The 22072-nt window shown below is 38.4% G+C and overlaps 3 long non-coding RNA genes across 4 annotated transcripts in view; 1 reads left to right on the forward strand and 2 right to left on the reverse strand.

Annotated features, from left to right (window-relative positions):
* Positions 1-8473, forward strand: part of LOC138748817 (uncharacterized) — a 37203-nt gene extending 28730 nt beyond the window's left edge. The window contains exon 2 of the long non-coding RNA XR_011348261.1: positions 7641-8473. This is a non-coding gene — a long non-coding RNA (uncharacterized lncRNA). The remainder of the gene's footprint in view (positions 1-7640) is intronic.
* The window catches only part of LOC138748826 (uncharacterized), an 87547-nt gene that overhangs the window by 38774 nt on the left and 26701 nt on the right, over positions 1-22072 (reverse strand). The window lies entirely within an intron of this gene.
* LOC138748822 (uncharacterized) lies at positions 17278-22056 on the reverse strand. The gene is made up of 2 exons (XR_011348267.1): positions 21970-22056; positions 17278-17456 (listed from the first exon to the last, which is right to left on the reverse strand). It is a non-coding gene; the product is annotated as an uncharacterized lncRNA (long non-coding RNA).

Below are 22072 nucleotides of genomic sequence, written 5' to 3' on the forward strand. Positions count from 1 at the left end.
TGGGGATTGCTAGTTCTGCACAGCGGGCAAACTGCATTTCTACCAACCAGATAGGGCACATCTGGTAAAAGCTACACAGTCTTTCGAACGCCTGAGTATGGACTTAAAGAGCCCCCCTTCCCTCCACTAATTGCAATGTGTATTACCTCACAGTCATCAATGAGTATTCACATTTCCCCTTTGCCATCCTCTGCTCGGACATGATCACCTCCACATTCATCAGGGCACATTGCAACTTGTTCTATCTGTTTGGGTACCCATCATATGTCCAGAGCGACCAGGGGCTCTCATTCATGAGCAATGAGCTACACCAATACCTGCTAGCCAGAGGTAATGCCACTAGCAGGAACACCAGTTATTACCCCCAAGGGAATGGCCAAGTAGAGAGGGAAAATGCCACCCTGTGGAAGGCCATCATCCTTGCCCTTGTCCAGGGGGCTGCCAGTCTCTCACTGGCAGGAGGTCCTTCCCGATGCTCCCCCTCATGAATGAATTTTCTCCATCCCCAGGAAGTCCACGTTGGGAACCACCCTCCAATGCTGGTTGACACCCCATGGCAGGTTCTGCTACAGAACCACGTGAAGGGCCATAAAACTTACTGGTCGAAAGGGTATAGCTCCTCTATGCAACCCCCAATATGCGTATGTGGGAACCTCTCTCTATCCAGGACCTCATGTGCGTGGAGGCACCCGAGGAGCATATCCACCAAATCACCACCCCCCTCCACTTTCATGGATACACATACCATTGCACTTCAATCCCATCCCCGTCCCATTTATTCAGGCCAATTCAGCAAACCCCCAGCAGGTCAACACATACCTGGAGGGGCAGGACTCACCAACGACCCCAGCTACAGCAGAGCAACCAACTCTCCGCTGGTCACAGCGGAAGACCAGACCACTGGACAGACTTAACCTGTAAGACTTTGTGATGCACATCATCCCATTGGACAAAATAGAAAATAAACAAGTGGTGAATGTGATGAGCTGCTGTACACTCATTCATTTGGCTCCATTCCATTCTGTGACTGTACCCATGGTTCCTCCCTCTTGACCCAGTTAAAGGCTCCAACACCATAACCCCTCCCAGAAAGCCTGGATCACAGCACAGGATTGTCTAAAGTTTATTGTAAATAAAAGCCTATCATTCCGTAACTCCAGTCTTTCGAGTATATCAGTTACCACAACAGCGAGTCGGGCACAGCAGCTGAGGGACCAACGCAGGCTGGGGACGATTTGCCATCAGGGGGCCTGCATGGGTTATGGGTTACTGGAGACTGGCTCATGGGAACCAGGTATCAGAACTGGGATTTAAGGGGATGCTGAAGGTTTTCTGATCATGTCGGAGGTTTGGAGCTCAGGCTGTCAATGAATCGAGTAGGAGGCGATGTGGCTGGAGAAGCTGCGGAAGCACTGGAAGCAAATCCACGGACATTCAGTGACTCTGAAGGGACTCTCTTTTGCTTCTCTTTCTCTCTTACTGTAAGTGGGACTGGGTGGGCGATATAATGGAGATTCTTTGTTGCTTTAAGGCCGGCAATAGGCAATTTCATGTAACATTACATGTTCGGTACTAGTAAATGACAATAAAAGACTCTTGAATGTGGATGGAAGCCGTGTGTATCTTGAGGAAAGAAAACAGAAGGAGAGAGAAAGAGAGTGAAATGGCCATTTTATATGGTAAGTTATTTTTCACTGCTCATGGTGTGATCTCCTCAAACCTTGGGAATCCATGTTATTTTGTTGAACATCTTTGTTCAGTCTACATCCATGACATCAAGCCTTTGGCCACTTATCCAATTAGTTAGTATTCCAGCATGCACTGTTCAGAGTCCTATTCTGTTATAATGGAAGTTTAAGGGTGGTATTTAATCTTTGTAAATTATGTAATGTTGACTCTTGGAGTAAAGTATAACACTCCCCATATTAGTACAGTCTAATCCATTCCAAGTTCCATTTGCACATGTCCAGCATGTACAGTGTTCTACAAAGGCTCTCAGCAATGGTAATTTTTTTCTTCAGGTGCAGTCCCTCAGGATTGAGGTGATTTGGTTTCATTCCAGTTGCGAGGGTTCTTAGATGGCTGATGTGGAAACTGCAGACACTTCCACAGATGGGAGAGGATGTGCTCAACAGGATGGGCATGGTGGTGGTTTGTGCAGTGGCGCTCTCCTTCCACCACTTGGACAAGTGCCCACCAATAAATAGTGTTAAGATTCTCCACACCATCCCAAATGTTCCTTCGTTTTACTTTCAGTGGTCATGGCCAGAAATCCCCAGGAAACACTTGGGATGTGATCATCTCTTCCTGCAACTAAGTTAAAATAGGATAACTCTTTCGGGTAAAAGCACAATGCTAGAGAAACTCAGCAGGTCAAACAGCTTCATTTATATAGAAAAAATAAAGATACATAACTGATGGCTCAGGCTTGATGAAGGGCTCGCCCAAAACATTGGTAATGCATCTTTATCTTTGCTGTATAAATGGCACTGTTTGACCTGCTGAGTTTCACCAGCATTGTGCTTTTACTTCAACCATGGTGTCTGCAGACTTTAATGTTTTACTTATGTCTGTTTAGGGTGTTTGGTGTTGGGCAAGCCAACAATATGACAACTGGAATATTGGCCTGAGATAGAATGATGACAGTGAATTTTGATGAGGTAGTATTGGTGTATTTTTACAGTAAGGTGCTTTTAGTGGGTAGTTCAGGTTCAGAACCATTTAAGAGGACAGGTATTAATGCTACCTGGTACACTGTGAGTTTTTTTACCAAGATTATAATCTTGGTTTTCAAATGGTACAAAGATAGAAAAGGTTCAGAGGGATATGGTTCAAAAGTAAGCAAATCAGACCAGCTTAGGTAGACAAATTGGTTGACATGGAAGAATTAGCCAAAGGGTCTGTTTCTATGCTGTGAAACTCTTAAGACTCTAAATATTCTTCTCTTCATCTTTCCAAAGTCTGCATTGGTGCAGTGAAGCCATTTCCCTGAGTTGCAGTTGTAAATTTTTAATGATTGCACCCAAGCTCTTACAAGACCTGGCTGTGGCCAAACTATAAGAAGGATGTAATTAGGCTGGAGAGGGTATGGAAAACAAAAAAAAACATATGGATGTTTTCAGGATTGGAGGGTTTAAATTACAAGGAGAGATGGGATAACATGGGACTGATCCACCAGCCTCTTAAAGTTGCTATCAAAACTTGCCCTCTGGCCAATTAGTTAAGGTTGCAGTAAAGAGTTAATCTCTCAAAACTGAAAGCTGGCTGGTGCATTTGTGTGTCTGCATTCAAGTTAAGCTTGCAGTGCTTGCAGCAGCGAGAAATTTGATTAGAGCTTTTCAGTAGCACCGTTTTCTTTATTTAAAAAAAGGTGCCAATGAACAAGGGTGCTTGACAATGCTATTCTTCAGCTGTCATTATTTGAATATAATAATCTCCAGACATTTTGAATATACTTAAAGAGACACCATGCAGCAAAGTTTTCTTTCTTTGGCTTGGCTTCGTGGACGAAGATTTATGGAGGGGGTAAAAAGTCCACGTCAGCTGCAGGCTCGTTTGTGGCTGACAAGTCCGATGCGGGACAGGCAGACACGGTTGCAGCGGTTGCAGGGGAAAATTGGTTGGTTGGGTTTGGGTGTTGGGTTTTTCCTCCTTTGCCTTTTGTCAGTGAGGTGGGCTCTGCGGTCTTCTTCAAAGGAGGTTGCTGTCCGCCAAACTATGAGGCGCCAAGATGCACGGTTTGAGGCGTTATCAGCCCACTGGCGGTGGTCAATGTGGCAGGCACCAAGAGATTTCTTTAGGCAGTCCTTTGTACCTTTTCTTTGGTGCACCTCTGTCACGGTGGCCAGTGGAGAGCTCGCCATATAACACGATCTTGGGAAGGCGATGGTCCTCCATTCTGGAGCTGGATCTTCAGCAGCGTGGACTCGATGCTGTCGACCTCTGCCATCTCGAGTACTTCGACGATAGGGATGAAAGCGCTCCAATGGATGTTGAGGATGGAGCGGAGACAACGCTGGTGGAAGCGTTCTAGGAGCCATAGGTGGTGCCGGTAGAGGACCCATGATTCGGAGCTGAACAGGAGTGTGGGTATGACAACGGCTCTGTATACGCTTATCTTTGTGAGGTTTTTCAGTTGGTTGTTTTTCCAGACTCTTTTGTGTAGTCTTCCAAAGGCGCTATTTGCCTTGGCGAGTCTGTTGTCTATCTCATTGTCGATCCTTGCATCTGATGAAATGGTGCAGCCGAGATAGGTAAACTGGTTGACCGTTTTGAGTTTTGTGTGCCCGATGGAGATGTGGGGGGGCTGGTAGTCATGGTGGGGAGCTGGCTGATGGAGGACCTCAGTTTTCTTCAGGCTGACTTCCAGGCCAAACATTTTGGCAGTTTCCGCAAAGCAGGACGTCAAGCGCTGAAGAGCTGGCTCTGAATGGGCAACTAAAGCGGCATCGTCTGCAAAGAGTAGTTCACGGACAAGTTGCTCTTGTGTCTTGGTGTGAGCTTGCAGGCGCCTCAGATTGAAGAGACTGCCATCCGTGCGGTACCGGATGTAAACAGCGTCTTCATTGTTGGGGTCTTTCATGGCTTGGTTCAGCATCATGCTGAAGAAGATTGAAAGGGCTTTGGCAAATACTAGAGCGCATCGGATGTCCCCCAAAGTTCCTGAACATGATTATCCAACTGCACGAAAACCAACAAAGTCAGGTCAGATACAGCAATGAGTTCTCTGAACCCTTCTCCATTAACAATGGCGTGAAGCAAGGCTGTGTTCTCGCACCAGCAAAGTTTTAACATACAATAAACAACATTCAAGCCTCAGGCCTCAAGTCTCTGCAAGATTTGCACTATTGGATGCAAGCTCTAAAGTATTGGGATGAAAATATAATTGATCTTAGAAAAACTAAAGCCATGAAAATCCTGCATTAATTGAAATTACATCAGATAATGCTGATGCCAAGTTACTGAAATAATTAAATAGCTCAAATATTAACTTTTAGATGGTTGATGATCTGAAAGGAAATGATTCAGTATGTTGGAAATGCTTTTGTAAATTATTCACACTTGCTTTTTAAATGTTCCCTGTAGAATTATAGTATGGATACATAAAAATAAATTTCCTATTTATGGTAAATAAAAATAAATCTGCAAAGGCTAAGTGTTTTCAACATTTTCTGCTTTTATTTTGTATTTATGGGAGTATCTTGCAAGCTGTACCCTGTTTACAAAGGCATAGTTTGCACATCATACTGAGTCAGTGCCCCCAGGGGAGATTAAATGTGGGTTCGACCTGAATATTCAGAAATGAAATAGCTATATCATTGACAATTATAACTATTACCGTAACCATTAACGATTTCTGTAAAAGGAATACAGAATAAATCGGAGTTAAACAAGAAAGTCTGCAGATTCTGGAGTTGAGTGCAATACACAAATATACTGGAAAACTCAGAAGGTCATGCAGCCACCATTGGAAGTAAAGGGTATCTAATATAGCCACCATTGGAAGTAAAGGGTATCTAATATTTTAGGCCTAGGCCCCATGACAAATTTCTCCAGCTCATTTATGTATTGGGCAGAATCTTTGGCTTGGCTTCACGGACGAAGATTTATGGAGGGGGTAAAAGTCCACGTCAGCTGCAGGCTCGTTTGTGGCTGACAAGTCCGATGCAGGACAGGCAGGCACGGTTGCAGCAGTTGCAGGGGAAAATTGGTGGGTTGGGGTTGGGTGTTGGGTTTTTCCTCCTTTGCCTTTTGTCAGTGAGGTGGGCTCTGCGGTCTTCTTCAAAGGAGGTTGCTGCCCGCCGAACTGTGAGGCTATCAGCCTACCAGATCCAGGCTAGTGTTTTTGCTCTTACTTGCCTTCTCCCATTGATCTAAATCAGATGTTTATCAATATTTGATTTAGTTTCTTTCTTCCTGCTGTATATAACTTCATCTTTAACAATCACTGCTTCACCTTAAATCACAGATAATGATGGTGAGTTCTACTATCTTTGGAATGAAAAGTTTTTTCTTGAATTTATTTTTTATAATCTTGTACTACCTGTACTATGTACGAATTGTTAGTCTTCACACTTCACCATACATCACTCCCTACCACTTTGTCTGTCCAACCCATAAAAGCATAGAATTATAGCATAGCCAAACAAAATGGATTTGCTGAAAGCACGCCATTGTAGGTGAATCAGATACACCTTTTATAATTCATCTGTGAGAAGAGAAACAGATTTAGCACTTCAGGTCGAAGATTTTTTTATTAGAACACACATCATTAAGTTAGGATCTTTAGATGACCAAGTCCCATTCCTCCTTCCGGACACAATTCATGAGAAATGTTGAGCCTGGCGTGACCTGAAATTAATCATATTTCAAATCATCTGCAGGAGATTATCTGGCGGTTGGATCAGGTCTTTTGAGTATTAGAGACCCTTAACCCATAAAAGTATCAAAAAAATCTTCTGATACTTCAGAAACCTTGTGGTTTGCTTCTTTTTCTTGGTCCTCTAACCAAAAAGGAAGAGAAAAAAAATGGGTGAAAGAGCTGAAGCCAGCTTCTTATGGTTGCCACATTGTTTAGACCTGTACTAAGTGAAGGTCAAGGAATATGAGACAGACGTTATGGCATTGACACTCTTTCCTCATTTACATGCTTGCTCCAGACAGAACAAACATTTCAGCCGAGAATACAACACTTATTTTAACGGAGGTGTGACCTTTCATCAAGAGTTGTACCAGTTCTTATCTGTTTTGTGGGTTGTGAATAAATCATTTCCAGGCCCAATAAAACTGAAAAGTGTCTATGGAGTTTGCCTGGAAATTATCTGACAAAGTTATGGAAAATTTTCAGGATTTGATTTGGCAATTCTTTGGCCTTGAAAATTATTTAAATTTAGTATACTTAGTAACTGCCACTAGCTTACTCAGTTCCAAACACCCAAATAAATGAACATTCCTATATCTGAAGACACTTGTGATCTCATTAGATTACTCCATGCTTGAGGACTGTAAGAGCTTTTGTATTATGTGATGGTCACGTGATAGTTGGTAGTCATGCGCTCAAACAGGCTATTTGGTGTAGACTGCATGAAATGGCATAAAACTGGAGGATCTAACGCATTGCCAAAACATTTCAAAAACATATTAAAATGAATAAGAGTCAGTTGCAACTGGACTGAACAGAAAACATCTGAAGCACCAATGATTAGCTGAGTTTCAAAACAGATAATTTTCTTTTAATTCTACCCTCTTTAACTTCCATCCAGGAGTTACTGAATGGGGGAGGGGGGACGATCTGTGTAGTTTTGTGTGTATATAGACTGATCCATTTTCATTGTTTTACAGTAGCACTGCTTGAGATTCAGGTTTGTGTTAGATTTGAATTTTATTTCAGATTTAAAAGAATAGATTGTATGTGATAGAAGCATTGAATGAATCTGCTAGTTATTCTTGTGTTGGTGTCCTTATATTTACATAACTTAATTGTCATATTCATTTTATTTCATTTTATATTGGTTATGTTTTGTGTGATTTGTTTTGTGATGGGTACAAGTAGCTTTATGATAGATATGTGATTATATTTATTTAAATATGTTGGATTTTAAATCCTATTTGACCTTAAATTCAGAATTTTCTGTTCTCAGTGCACAGAATCAAAGATGACAATGGGGAAGCGTACAGGAGGGAGATAGATCAGCTCGTTGAATGATGTTACAGCAACAACTTTGCACTCAATGTTGGTAAAACCAAGATGATAGTGAACTTCAGGAGGAAATCAGGAGAACACGATCCAGTCTTCATCGGGGGTTCAGCAGTGGAAAAGGTGCTGAAGCTGGGTGTCCACATCTCTGAGGATCTGTCCTGGGTCCTCCATATTGAATGCAATCACGAAGAAGGCTCGCCAACATCTATACTTTGTAAAAAGTTTGAGGAGATTTGGATTGTCACCAAAGACTCTCGTAAACCTCTACAGGTGTACTATGGAGAGCATTCTGACTGGTTTCATCATTGTCTGGTATAGAGGTGCCGAAGTACATGACAGCAAAAAAAAACCTCCAGAGTTAACTCGGCCTGCGATATCACAGACACCAGACTTCACTCCATTGAGGAGATCTAGGACATCTACATGAGGCAGTGTCTTAAAAAGCAGCCTCTATTCTTAAAGATCCCCAACACCCAGGCCATGCCCTCTTCACTCCTTGACCATCGGGGAAAAGGTACAGGAGTCTGGAGATTAGCACTCAGTGGCACAAGGACAGCTTATTCCCCTCAGCCATCAAATTCCTGAATGAACAATGAACCATAGACACTGCTTTACTTTGTCTGTTATTTTTCTTGAACTATTTTTATTTATTTTGAAATGTAGTGTATATAAATGTTTTGCATTGTGAGGCTGCTGCAAAACCACGAATTTTGTGACATGTTCATGACAATATATTCTGATTATGATTCATTAAAACTTTGACTAACCCTGTGATTGATAGTTTTCTATGATGTGGCTGAGGTCTCTTTGTAATGTGTTGGTCTATAAATGCATGTTACTTATGTGGTCAAGTTCTTCTTCATTGCTATTTGATAATATTTTTGCTCTTAAAATATGAATTGTTTGTGTCATGCATAGTGGAATAATTTGTACTTCACCTGAATTGCTACAGCAGTTAATGAGTTTTCTTGTCAATGAACCCATATCTGAAAAGATAATGGCTTCCTGTTACTGACTCCATCTGCATTGAATTCGTCCATCGTTATTGAATGAAGATCTACCGGGACCAATGCCTGAAAAGGGCGCACAAAATCAGTGAACCGGTGCGGACTCGAAAGGCCAACATGGCCTGTTTCCGCTCCATAAATGGTTATATGGTTATGGTTATATGATTTGTCTATAAGATAAAGGCCACTTAATTGTATTCATAGATCAGTAGGAAGTTCATTGATGCTCTTGGCTGCATTCAATTAATGTTCACTTTAAAAAATAAACAGATAATTCACAAGTTGATAAATCAGGAATATTGATGGTCCACAATGTGTGTCACGTTAACAGTTCTTAGAAAGTTTCCTATCCATCATTGAATACAACCAGTAGATCTTCATCTTTTATCCGCAGACTCCAATAAGCATAAATTCAGACAAAACTTGGCAATAGTTTCTGTAGAAATAGTGAACATCATATGTATTTTAATACACTAAGGTGCTATTCAAATAGGGTGCATGACAATGGTGACTGTCTTCCCTATGGTAGGCAAAGTTAAAGAATTTCATATGTGTTACACTCTAAATATGTATTACATGGCAATAATGGAACCGTTCCCTTACTTATGAATCATCTTTCATGAGGCAAAGTATTTGCAAGTGTTTGGTCAATGTAGCAGAGTTTTTTGTTTTTGTTTAGACAACCAATATTGAAGCTGTTGCCTAGATTTTCCAGTGAAAGCCGTTGGTTTGGCCCTGGAAAGTTTCAGTATTCTAGCCATAGGAGTTGGTGGAAGATTATAGCTCATCCACTTGGACATTTCATGTGATTGCCCAGATGATAACGTCGCAAAGGTGATGTTTCAAAAGTGGATGCCATAAGAACACCATCCTTAAATTATTTCCATATCAAGATAATAACTGTAGAAAGAATGATACTTCACTCTACATCTTAGAATGGCTACTGATGCAGATGCTCCAATAACCAGTATAAATCTACAACAGAGTCTGGAAGCTTCTTGCAAATGACCAATATTTGCTAATAAAATAATCAACAGCTGTGCTTTTTTGGGGAGTGAGGGGGGAGGCACCATTAAAAAAATTAGAACTAATACTGTGGTCATTTACCCACTGAAACTTACTCTATATGGATTGTAATACTACTAGCCATCTTATATATGAATGTGCCCCTTCACTATGGACTAATAATAAGTCTTAGTTGTTCAATTTTGTTGCCTTTTTTAGGATGATATGAACATATGGGTTTCAATAGTATAATTCTTTGTAAATATGTTCATGAATTTAGTTTATTGGAGCAAAGACCATCCGGTTGTTTTTTCCGGTGATATTTTCAGTGAAGGTTTCAGGTTATTTGAGCAGGTGCTTGAATACGAAATTTAAGGCAACTAAACATTTAATTCTCTGATTGTATATTTAGATAAAAATGGATTTTACCATTTGTTATTAGTTATGGCCCAAGGAAACAAATGATTTTGCAAATATAACAGTTTCCAATGGCTCATGGAAGTCCGAAAACTTCGTTTTCAATAGAAGGTAAATCTGATGGAATAAATTTAACGTTATCATTTTCACTTGCAAGAAAGTAAATCAAGTCAAAATTCTTATTCTTATCTCACTGGCTAACATTAGGAAACCCTTCAAAAAAATGTTGGAATCTAAATCAATTTTGCAAAGGAAAATATTCCTCATTTGATGTCTGATGTAATATTAAGTACTTTTACTGAAAATATTGGAGAGTACATGTTGCGTTTTTGTGGTCCATAAAATAATAAAGTCATTCTTGATACTTTCTTTTCTTTATTAGGTATCACTCAGTAAAGCTGATTTTGCGTAAAGTGAGAGCTATTCTGGTATAGCTATGTGGCTGCTGAGTTGGAGTTTTGTAACTGGCTGTAAACGAAATCTAAAACAAGCACAATTTGCAAGATTGGCTGCTGGAAATGATTATTTGTTTGTGTGTTAGCATGACTACAATGTAAATGAAGCTTGTAAATCTTTATCTTTATACGTACATTCACATCTGTGTGCAAATTTGAACAGGACGTTGTCCCTTTCCTTAAACCTGTATTTCCGTTCCATTTCTTATGACAACCTGCTTCTGAGCTTATTTACCTTTTTGCACATTTTTCTTTTTAATCAATCAAGCATTGAACATACTTTTCTCAGTCACACAGAAAATATTGTTTGATACCTGTACTTTAATTGGTTCTTTTAGAAATTTGCTATCTGAATATATTACAATAAAATCTTTTGAAACAAAAAATTGAAAAGAAAAAAAAATGAAGAATTGACGGAGGAACTCTGCAGATCAGACAGTGTCCCATTGGTAGAAATGGTCAATCTTCTAGCAGTTCTTTGTATGCTCGAGATTCCAGCAACTGCAGCTTTTATGTTTCTTTATTGAAAAGAAAATGTTGTGCTATAAAATACTAATAGAAGTGTTGTTCAATGTTAGTAGAAAATAAACAGTAAAATTACATTGAGTTACCTCTTATCTACATATTAAACTTACTAAGGACAAAGGAGATTTTCAATGACCATATTTGAAGAACTTAAGGTAAACAAATTAGTTTACTTGGACATTGTCACTCAAAATCAGGCCATGACAGCTCTTATTCCTCTCTGCTTATTTCCCTGCCACCTTGTAACTTATTCTTTCTCACATGCCTAGTAACACCCCTTTGATCCTCTGCTACTTACTAAACAGTAATTTACAGCAGCCAATTAACCTTATGCTCTAATTTTAGTCACTGGAACATCCGATGGATGATGGACCCACGGAGAGAACATACAAACTCTGAGATCAAGATCAAACTGAGACCCCTGAAACTATTAGGCGGTGCTGGAACACGAGGTGATCAAGGATTCTAACAACATACAAGTTCGTGAAGTAATCTAATGTTTCTACTGTTGTTAAATTATCAAACTGCTTGTCCAATAGGTAATAGTGGAAGGCAGAACTTCCCTCAAACTACATATCAGTAAGACGAAAGCCACTTTTGTGTTTTTACCAGCTGAGTTTCTCCAGGATTGTGTTTTTATTTATTTTCAATGCCTCTCACCAATTCCAATCCCCAGGAACGAATTCCATTTGTCTCCTGCTGCCAAAAGATTTCATATTTCCCTAATAATTGAGAATAATTGAATTATTTTGCAAAATTCATTTTTGTTTTCTTTATTAAAAATTAGAAGAGATGTTAGATTCTTATAGGTTAAATGTTCAATTTTGTACTAGAATGGCACATGAAAAGACAATATCCTTACATTTGTCAAATTGCTGAACAATAGGTTTCAAGTACAATGCAACTGGTTTGTAAGAACTGTTTCCTTAGAACTGTCAGAGTTTGAAATCTGAATTGATAATGTTCATCAGCATTTTACAAACTACCTTTTCTTTCTAGATTAATTGCATTAGGTATTAAGTTTTAAAATCCAATTTAAAATACATAAAGTTAGAGGCTTCATTTTTAAAAGGAATCATAAAGCCATCTACAAATCTAGCAATAGGAGCTCAATCAAGAGCATCACAGTGTGATCTGGTTGTTGCAGTGATCAGAGGTCAATCCACAGCACCTTAAGAGTGGCAGAGAGGATCACTGGAGTCTCCCTTGCCCCACCAACATGATCTACCGAGATCGTTGACTGAAGAGGGCGTGTAAAATCATCGAGACTTCCTTCCTTCCTTCCACCCTGCTCCCGTTGGGAAAGAAATATAGGAATATCAGAACCAATGCAACCAGGCTGAGAATCAGCTTTTTCCCACGGGCAGTGAGAATGCAGAAGAACTCAAGGAACTGCTCACACTAACTATCCAAGACCTTCATTTGTACAAAGCAATGTTTATTTGTTTATTTTTATAGATAAACTATTTGTCCTGCATATGTATTATTTGTCTGTATGTGTGTTTTGTCTGGTTGTTTTGCACTGAGGACCAGAGAATGCTGTTTTGTTGACTGTACTTAGATGACAATAAACTTGACTTGTCGTGACTTAAATGTGGCTAATCTGTACTTCCTGGCTGGCTTGATGTTGTGCAATGCATCTGCACCTGGTCAATTAACCTGTTCTGAGAGTAAAGAAATGCAAAGATGATGAAAGATAACAAAATGAACTACTCAGTTAGAATGACAGTTTATTAATAATAGATATTTTGAACATATTTACTGCAGTTTAATCTTCAAAATTGTAAATGAGGCAATGCTATCCTGAGTTTAAATTGTTTAAACAGCTCATTAAATTAATTGCTTGAATATGATTGCTTTAACCAATGTACTTTCTAGGTATTTCCCAGAATAAAGATGTACTTTACGACAGATAAAAGACACTGTAAATCATTTGAATTATTGCATTTATTTTCCCTAGTATGAATGGACATTAACAGAGGAAGAACAAGTGTTGATGTTCCCCTTGCTCTGACCCCCACATTTCTTTATATATACTTTATGTTTCATGTAGAATTGATAATTTAGCCTTTCCTATAGAATACGTTTAAGATCTTTCTCCATTCTAACTGTACTGTCCTTAACATATTCATATGGATATTAATAGTTTAAGTGAATAGTGGAACATGTGTACAAATAATTATATTCACCCTCTCATTTAACATACATATCAATAATTCAAAAGTAGCCACACTGCATGGAACTACTAGTCACAAGTATACCCAAAACTCATATGATAGATTTAACACATTCTCCAATTCTAACATATTTTCCTGTACATGGGTAGAATTCCAGTCAAGAGGCATGCAGCAGATGATATGAAAAAGACACAGTTGTGCACAAGAAACCTCCTACTGTCAATATCTAAAACTGAATATACCTATTTGCAAATCTTAGTTATCAGTGGTGCAATTGAAACATGCATTTTCAAAATTAATATTTGACATGTTAGTACTCTAATTAAAAGTTTGTATTTTCTTTATTTCATCCTTCTCTTCAACCACATTGCACTTTAAACCCTTGCTTAGTTTGTTACTTGTGTGTTTGATTTTGAATGAGAAAAAAGTACAAAATCTAGTTTAAAAATTAAGTAAACTGCAAGCGTGAAATTAGTCTGTGTTGTAATGCCAGCCAAGTAGCTGCTAAGCTGAAAGCTAAAGAGGAAGGATTTTCTTTTGTGGGCAGATAGAGGTATTAGCTGCATGCAGGCTCACACTAAACTGTCCATTCGAGTATCCTCACCCAGCCAAGTTATGAAAAACTTCGTGCAACAGCTCCCATTTATAGATTTCCACTGAAAACTCCCTTGAACTAAAAAAGTACTTTGTAAACCATAGATTGAATAGGACAGTCAAACCAAATGTGGTTCGTTTAAACACTGTTAAACTTTTATGAGATTTTGACAGATGTCCAATTATTTGTTATTTGCATTCTGCTCAGTAAATTTGACATGAGGGTTAACCCCAAGTTTAAAAATAATTCCATCCTCAAAAGTTGCTTGCGACAGTCATTACATAAATTAGTAGGATTCAGTTAGGATGACGAAAGCTTGCATGATGTTGAAAGTACAAGGAGACAAGGTCAATAAAACGGTGGTTTGGCATCATACCTTCAGTTGACACAATATATAGAATATTTATAAATTACGATAAAATAATGATACTCAATTGATAGCACTTCTTGATGCAAAAACCATCAATGTTCAATATACATGCAGATATCTGTAAAAAGCCTATTCAATATTTTGCCACATATTGTGTAAATAGTTCTTTTTATTAAATCCGAATAATAATAATGCATCATAAATTGAAATAGACCTTATTTTTTAAATGCCTAAAAGTTTTCCAAAATTTGTAATAATATTGTGGAGAGAAAAAGAAAACTTCAAATAGTCCCCTAACTAATAGTGCATTACATTTGAAAGCTTGTTTTTCTGGGAAGCTTTCATAGAAATAATGACTCAACTCTTACTTTTTCTCCAAATATATTAGATTCAGTTAGTCAAAGTTTTTTTTTAGGCTTCTACGATCTGTTTCAGTAGAAATTATTATAGGCAGAGTTTCATATCGGAGAGAAAATTCATTTATTTTGTGGTCACTCTTTCTGTTTCTGAACTGCTGCATTTGCTGTAAACATTGACCATAGTTATTACCCCATATCTTTATTGTAGATTTGATAGGTACCTATCAATTAAGAAAGGATTCACGAGAAACTTCATTACCCAGAAAGAGTAACAACAAGTAAATCACTGCTGAGAATTGCCAAGGTAACAAGCATGGAGTGCTTCAAGGAAAAACCAGCCATGGGTTCACCATCTGGAAGGATGATGTGACTGAGCAAAATGACCATGGGTGAAAAAGTTTGAGCTTTTACCATGTTGATAGCCAGACAAGCAATCTTACTGAAATGGAAAGATGATTCATCTCCAACACATACACGGTGGTTATATGATTTAATTTAATTTAAGTTTGGAGAAAGTTAGATATAATATTAAAAGTATAAAGTTTCAATTTATAAAGTTGTGGGGCCCATTCTTTAAATTTAATTATAATTGGAAAAATTAAGAATTATCGTATGCACTGGAGATTCATTCTCTGATGTCTGAGGCACACCCTTGGATCCACAATTTCATTTATTAAATAAGGTAACCTTGAATAGAGGGAGAGGGTAGATTAGATGTAGTTGTTAGGGTTTTTTTTTTAAACCTTTTTTTGGTTTAACTCAGCAAGCGTTATATTGAACAATTCAAATTATTTTTTCTTATATTTATGAAGGAATTAAGTTTAGTCTTGTGATAGTACAGATCTATCACCAATGTACATAGTGTATATAGTTACTGTATCTAGACTGTGCTTACAGCGATTGGCTGAGAGCTAAGCCATGCCTATTGTCTGGGCCTTAAAAGGTTGTGTCCCTAGCCAGGTCGGATCATTCCGGACTGGTCGGCCACCTGTGAAGAGCTCGTGTCTTTTGCTAATAAAAGCCTTGGTTTGGATCAACAAGTCTTTGGTTCTTTCGACGAGCTCTACAAGTCTTTCTTTTTTGTGTCAACCAATTTTCCCCTGCAACCGCTGCAACCGTGTCTGCCTGTCCCGCATCGGACTTGTCAGCCACAAACGAGCCTGCAGCTGACGTGGACATTTACCCCCTCCATAAATCTTCGTCCGCGAAGCCAAGCCAAAGAAGATATGTATTCAAATAATTTGTTATGTTCTTTTCTAAAACTCTGTGACATGAGCTTATATGAGTTTAACATATAAGCTTAATAAAAATATTTTGAAAAGAAAGAAGATGACCATAGGTGTAACATCACATAGTAGTTGATGTAGATGTCACCTCCCTGTTGAATCTCTGTTCAAAATGAGTGAGCGCAGAACTCACTTTAACTCACCTGGGGCTGTTGTGCTGTTGCATTCTGTGCTGCTGGGCTTTCTATTTGATGATTGCATGCGTACCCTGCCATCATCTCCACGTACCTGTGATGTTCTCTTGGAAGTTAAATTTCATACAGTTCTGTCCCTTGGCTTCTCCAATGGCCTTGTTTAATTTGTACCTGGATTTCTTATGAAGGACCAGCTCTCCAGTAGCAAGTTGATTTCCCATTTCATCCATTGATTCTTATTGGGGAATACTTTTATCATCTCTGTGGTAAACCACTGTTTGTATATTTGACTGTCTGGGCATGTCTATTGTCTGACTGTACCTGTGACTCCTCCCATAGACTCCTGAATAAAGTCCACAGTCTTCTTGGACACACAGTTTTCCACACACTTGCTAATGAAGGCAATGAGGATGTTGACTCATTGTTGATGTTTCAACGATGATAAATTTCAGTTGGTTTGACCATAAGTAGTGATTACAAGGTTAATAATAGTCAGTGATGCATGATCTTTTATTGGGCCTTGCAGGCAAATCACACTAGTCCCATATGCTTGAAACCATTCTGATTCCATAAATGCCAAGTCTACCTTCATCCAGGGAAGCTGCTGGGCAGACAGTTCTATTTATCAGGGTGAAAAGACTGTATCTCTTATAAGAAATTTAGATGGCAATTGTAGTTAACACATTAATTGTAGTTATTAACATGCTGTTTCGCTGGGTTGTACTTCTGCAATCACATAACAATAAACTTGACTAATGATAAAATTTACCTTAAGCAGCATTTTCTTGTAGCTTTCTAATTAATGTTTTCATAGAAGAGTTAAAATATGTTTTGGAACATTTTGTAATTACAGCACAAAGTGATTTAATGGAAATATAAATTAAGATAAATATAAAACAAATTATCCTATTATCCTTCATTTTCCATTAATAAACAAGAAACAAAATTTGCCTCAGTTTACTTTGAATGTAACCGATATAATTTTATGGTGTAAACTTGGCTGAATGGTGCACCAACAACAACCTCATGCTCAATGTCACCAAAACTAAGGAACTGATTGTTAACTTCAGGAAGGGAAAACTAGAGGTGTAAAATCCAGTGATCACTGGGGAATCAGAGGTGGAGAGGGTGAGGACATTTAAGTTCCTGGGAGTCACTATCTCGGAGGATATTTCCATGACCCAATACTAATGACATCATGAAGAAAACATGCCAGTGCCTCTACTTGCTCAGGAATTTGTGGAGGTGTAATATTACAAAGTTATTCTTAATTGTTAATGAGCTTGCATTTCATATTTCGTTGATCATGGCTGCCACTGCTCCTCAGGTCACCTGACCTCTCTTGCTCCAATCAGCTTCTTCCTCCAATCAGCTTCTTGCTGCTATCTCTCTTTTAAATTCTAATTGCGGCCATTTTCAGTCTGTAACTATACAATTAAATTGAGTAAAGCTTGGAAAGCAACCAGCAAGATTTTATTCTCATAACAGGAAGTTTGGTACATCATCGAGAATCTTAGCAAATTTCTACAGATGTGTGGTGGAAAGTGTGTTGACTGGATGCATTACGGTCTGGTATAGGGTCACCAATACACCTGAGCAGAAAGCCCTACAAAAGCTTTTGGACACAACCCAGGAGATCATAGGCAAAACCCTCCTCACCACTGAGAGGATCTACAGGGAATACTGCTGTCAGAGAGCAGCAGCAATCATCCAAGATATGCACCACCCAGCATCCACTGTTCTCTTTGCTACTATCAGGAAGGAGGTATAGGTGTCACAAGATTTACACCACCAGGTTCAGGAACAACTGCTACCCCTCCACCATCAGACTCCTCAACAACACACTCAATCAGGGACTCATTTAAGGGCTCTTATTTTTGCACTTCAGTTTTTCTTCTCTCTACATGGTATAGTCAGTTGGTTTATTTTTTTGTTTGTTTATAGATTATTTAGTTTTTTTTGCACTACAAATTGGTGGTAATTCTGCTGCATCCGCAGGGAAAAAGAATCTCAGGGTTGTATGTGATGTCATGTATGTACTCTGACAATATATCTGAAATCTGAACACTTTTATCTTTCAAATAGCTTAAATAGAGCAGCAACGTTATGCTGCATTACTCATTCGGGATGACAGAGTAAAGCAGAGTGTAATTTTTGTCATATTGCCTTCATATTTATGATTGTTTTTGTGTTCAACTGTGAATGTAACAATCTGTTTCTGCATCAGTCATGGTTTACATAAGAGTGATTTGAAAGACCAAGTGTTGCTGAAGTTCAAAGCCAATAGCCCTCTGTGTTAAGCATACAATTGAAATCTTTAACTTAAATGAATCATAAAAACAGCTGATAATCACCTCAGAAAGCGCAGACTTCCACTCTCATTCCAGCTTTAAGCTCAATCCCCAGATTTAGATACACAGTGACAACTTGGAATTGCAATAATCTACTGCTGAACATTTTTCTTTCTCCTTTTCCCTGGGTTTCTCCAGGAATAATCCTCAGTCACTTGTTTGCCACCATGGAAACCAATCTTTTGTAATTTTATCCGAAGAAAACTTTGTAACTTTAAGCCACTCATTTCGTGACTGTTCCTTTCTGCCATTTCCCAGTGCCCATTGTCCTGATACTGTTGTTCCCGGCTCAGCAAGACATGCTGCCCAGTGTCATCTCATTCCCCATTTCCCTATCTTTTGTCCAATCCATGATCCTCAGTTTCCATCTTTCCCTCCATCTTTTGTCTAAACAGTAAAACACCTGGTATCTAGCAGCCTCAAACAACCAGCAAAAGATATCTAATATTAGACTTGTCTGGTGACCAGAAATCAGAGGCCTTATAAGGCAGTAGAGAAATTTTAGTGAGGCATTGCTAGAATAAGTCTCAAGCAACTAGAAAACATAAGTCTCCGGCATCTACCATAGGTGCCAGACACCAGGGGTTTTACTGCAATTCAAAAGTCTTCTTCCTCATTCAGTTTCTTCTCCTGTGATCCCACTCATCCATTATTCAACACTCCATCACTCCCATCCCCTAAGCCCATTCATCTAAATCAAATACATCTTTCTACCCTGCCCAATGGATTCTAGTGTACACAGATCTTTTTTTTTGTCCTTCATTGCAAATTGCATTAGGACTTGAGGAATAATGATTTGGGCACAAAAATATGCCAGACAAAGGCCAGCTTCAGGATGGTCACTGGCAAAAGGGTCAACTATGGTCTTTACTATTGTTTGAAGGAGGTCCGTGTGCCTTAAGTTAATGAGGGAAAAATGCCGGCCCTATGCTGAGGTCAGATGAAAGGGAAGAATGAATGATTGAAGACTGGGGATAGTGTAACATCCATGCAGCCAAGTGGATACAAGGATTAGTGGAACATGTGGTGGGTGAGAGTGTTGGGAATTCAATTTAAGATTAGTGGGGAGTTAGGAAGCATCAGTCAGCACCAGGCCTTTCTTTTCCAAGATCATGGTAATTCAATCAGATAGACAATCAATTTTAAAGAATTCTGGTGAATATAATCCCACAAAAACTCAAGCTTTCAGAAAACTCTGAAATCACATGGTAATCAGATGCAAAATAGAGTATTTTAATTTTTTTAAATTTTCATAAACCTCTTCTTGAATTTTGAAAACTTGACAATCTCAACATAAATTATGCTACGTAATCTGATTAACTAATAAACATTATTTGGCTATCACTGTAGCTTGTTTGTCAAATACAATTCTTAACAGGGGAGGCAATAGCATTACACGTTAGCCAGGAGATGGCCAACACTTATTTCTACTGAGCCGACTCCATAATCATCTTTGCTGTTCAGCACCACCTATAGAATGCTAAGGCTGGCTCTGATTTGCAGAGGGTAAACAGGTATTTTGACGTGTACTGCTAAACATGGACCTAACATGCTTTGGTTCCCCAAACACTGGAATTGTTCCATAAAGATCAACACTCACTCCCCAGACAGTTACCACATTACACTGAAGAGAAATTGACCTTTTATCGAATCTCATTACATTTAATAAACTCAAAGATAAAGGAAGAGTAGAAAGTTGGCTCATGGGAGAAGTAAGTCTGCATTTAACAATTTTTTAAATTAAGATATTGCATGATTTCATTTTGGAGGGTCTTCAGAACTTCTGTTAATTGTTTTTCTTTGCTCCAAGATTTAATTGTGAAAGGCATTAAGCTTGATGCCTGGACTTTACTCTTTCTAGTTCAGACTCTCAAAGCTTTATTTTAAAGTTCTCAATTGCTTCGTGAATGCATCTCAAATCTGGTGAAAATAATTGGTATTCATTGCTAAAAAGCATTTTCTCATACATTTTGAAAATAACAAAACTGTAAGTGGCAAGAGAAAATGCTCTCCAAAAACACTAAGTAACATGTGGTTCTCACTTGATACCTATGTTAGTTTATTTCAATAATTAAAGAACTTCTTACATTTGATGTGTTAAATACTCCTTTCATTCCTATTTTCCAAAGTTATACAAATGAGGAGATTATTTTTTAAATAGAGCATTTTTATAAAGTAAGATTAACATCATCTTGTTAAACTTAAATAACCCGATCATATGAGGCCATATGATGCGTTCTTTATTTATATTGTTACACAAAGATAAGTTTCACTGATTTAAGTAAATAATCTCAACATAAAGTATGTTGGCTCATGAGAAATAAAACAGATTTAGCATAAAACACTATTTCAACAAATGTCGAAGCCTTCAGAGGATTTGAAGATTTACAAAAAGCAACCTGGATTGAACTAACACAAAAAGAGAGGGCAATGTGAAAAGATGCACCACTTAATCTAAGAAGATGTATGCAGACAATCTAACTGTGTCACAACATATAATATGCATGTATTTATTTAAAAGTAACATTCAAATTGCTGGAGTTCCATTACTTTGCTCTGGTGATTTCAGTCATATTGCATGGTGGAAACAAATTATTTAGACTAACTCTATGATTGTATTTCTGCTCCCTATGAGTTATCCCAGTGGTTCTCAACCTTTTTCTTCCCACTCACATACCACTTTAAGTAATCCCTATGCCATCGGAGTGGGAAGGGACGGTTGAGAATCACTGCTCTAGACCCAAATTGTTACTGAAATATTTTGCTTGAGAAAAGTTGTAATTGGCCCATTTCCTTTGGAGTCACGAAACCGTGTGCATAACAAGTCAATTAGTACAATCAAAACAGTGGTTTTCAAACTTATTCTTTCCAGCCACATCCCACCTTAAGCAATCCCTTACTAATCACAGAGCACCTATGGCATAGGGAATATTTAAAATGGTATGTGAGTGGGAAGGAAAAGGTTGAGAAGTACTGAGCTAGATCTAGATCCTTGCTTAATATGAAGCTCTGTAGATATCCAAAAGTCACATGTAATCTGAATGAAGTGTTTTTTGTTATTAAACTGAACATGAAATGAACTCTCAGCACTGTTCAAAACATGTTTGCAAATTTACTTCAACATATGCTGACAAAATCATTAATGACTAAATAATTCATCACTAAATATTTATAGTTATGACACCAGCAAAACATCACACAGCTGTAAGGAAAAGAAAGTCGGCTGAAGCAAGCCATGAATTTCTGTTTAAACAAATAGAAAGGCAGTGAAATTCAATTAGCTTGATTCTGAAGAAATATTTCATAGTCATTTTTTCCCTAATGGCTCTTCTTCCCCTACCCTCCACCCCCCTCCCCCAGCCCAATGAAATCCTTAGCCAGTTCAAAGGTTGAGCAAAATCTAACAAAATCTTAGGCCTCTCTGAATCATTCAGTCAAGTGAACTGCTGAATAATGCCAAATGCTTCTTAGAGGTGAGATGAATATATTAAAGTACATTCCACTTGGCAAAATTTGTGCAATTCAAAGTGTACCTACATAATTACTAAAAGCTAGTGAGCCAATCAATTATAAACAAACAGCTCATTACAATGCAAAATTCACCATCCATTCTTCTGTGTCAGCACAGCCTTTGACTGTGACGTGCATGCAGTAAATAACTCGAGGGGCTGAGACAGTCCCTGATTTACATG

Source organism: Narcine bancroftii, chromosome 1 (genome assembly GCF_036971445.1).
Source record: "Narcine bancroftii isolate sNarBan1 chromosome 1, sNarBan1.hap1, whole genome shotgun sequence".
Classification (NCBI taxonomy): Eukaryota; Metazoa; Chordata; class Chondrichthyes; order Torpediniformes; family Narcinidae; genus Narcine; species Narcine bancroftii.